This window comes from Syngnathus scovelli, unplaced genomic scaffold (assembly GCF_024217435.2).
Source record: "Syngnathus scovelli strain Florida unplaced genomic scaffold, RoL_Ssco_1.2 HiC_scaffold_28, whole genome shotgun sequence".
In the NCBI taxonomy this organism is placed as follows: domain Eukaryota; kingdom Metazoa; phylum Chordata; class Actinopteri; order Syngnathiformes; family Syngnathidae; genus Syngnathus; species Syngnathus scovelli.
This window is the reverse complement of record NW_026061370.1, coordinates 1569268-1571024: the sequence shown is the minus strand read 5'-3', so window position 1 is coordinate 1571024 and position 1757 is coordinate 1569268.

The following is a 1757-nucleotide window of genomic DNA, read 5'->3' as shown; positions in this document are numbered from 1 at the left end:
AAAGTCAAAGTCAGCTTTATTGTCAATTTCTCCACATGCCAAAGACACACAAAGAAACCGAAATTTCGTTCCCCCCTATCCCACGGTGACAAGATATGGCTCACAACAGACAAACAAGTAAACAAGTATAACAAAAGCGTGCTGAATAAATAATGAATAAATAACTGTCACGGATCAGAGACAGGACAACCAAGTGCACACGATCCTTTATTGAAAAGGGGGAAAAGGGGAAGTGGAACACTGGACTTGCGGTCTGGCGTGGCTGAGCAGCAGAGCACAGCGCGTAGTCGTAGTCGGAGGCAGGCAGGTTGTCAAGATAGGCGGCGATCAGGCGTGGTCGGTCAGTTTACGGAAACAGTTGGCAACAGAGATCGTTCAGGGGACCAAAAGGCAGTGGTGTCAAGGGCAGGGTAAGGAGACGAACTGACAACCACTGGCAGAATGCATAGAGGTTAAGTAGTGGACCTAACGAGCTGTAGCAGGTGCTGGCAATTCCTTGATTGGGGCTTGGCTGGGAGTCCGGTGACGCAGGGACGTGACAATAACACAACAATAAATAAATAAATAAGAGGAGCAGAACAAAAAGGAGCAAGTGCGCGTACAGCAGACATTCCCGAAAATAGCGCAACAGTGCCGCACGCTACGCAGAAGGGGGTAGCGAGTCCAGGGCCCTAACAGCCTGGAGAAAGAAGCTGTTGGCGAGTCTGGTGGTGCGGGAGCGCAGGCTCCTGTACCTCTTCCCAGAGGGCAGAAGGTCAAACAAAGAGTGAGCCGGGTGACTCACATCTCTGGCAATCGAGGTTGCCTTGCGGGCGAGATGGGAGGTGTAAATGTCCTTCAGGGAGGGGAGCGAAGCACCAATAATCTTACCAGCCGTATTCACTATGCGCTGCAGGGCCTTCAAGTTCTGTTCAGTGCAGTTACCACCCCAGACAGCGATGCAACTGGTGAGGATGCTCTCAATGGTGCCACGGTAGAATGTAGACAGGACTGCCTGAGGAGTACATGCACGCCTGAGCTTCCGCAGGAAGTACAGGCGGCGCTGAGCTTTCTTTGCCAGTGACGAGGTGTTTGCGGACCAGGAGAGGTCCTCACTGATGTGCACCCCCAGGAACTTGGTGCAGCTCACCCTCTCCACCACAGCACCATCGATGATCAGCGGTAGGTGTGTTGTGTGACCCTTCCGGAAGTCAACAATGATTTCCTTGGTCTTATTGACGTTCAGCGGGAGGTTGTTGTCCCTGCACCACGTGGTCAGAAGGTCAACTTCCGACCTGTACCGAGTCTCGTCGCCCTTCGTGATGAGACCCAGCAGAGTCGTGTCGTCAGCAAACTTCACTATGCGGTTGTCGCTGTAGGTCGCAGTGCAGTCATGCGTCAGCAGGGTGAAGAGCAATGGACTGAGCACGTAGCCCTGGGGGGCCCCCGTGCTCAGCGTGATGCTGGCGGAGATTTTGTCGCCAACACGCACCACCTGAGGCCTCTGACAGAGGAAGTCCAGTATCCAGTTGCAGAGGGAGGTACTGAGGCCCAGCTCGTCGAGTTTGCAGATGAGTCGCTGGGGCACAATGGTGTTGAAGGCAGAGCTGAAGTCCACAAACAGCAACCTCACATATGAGTCCTTTCTCTCCAGGTGGGTGAGGGCCGAGTGGAGGGCAGAGCAGATGGCATCCTCAGAGGACCGCTTGGCACGGTACGCAAACTGGAAAGGGTCAATGGTGGGGGGGAGAACGGACTTGATGTGCTCCATGACCAGC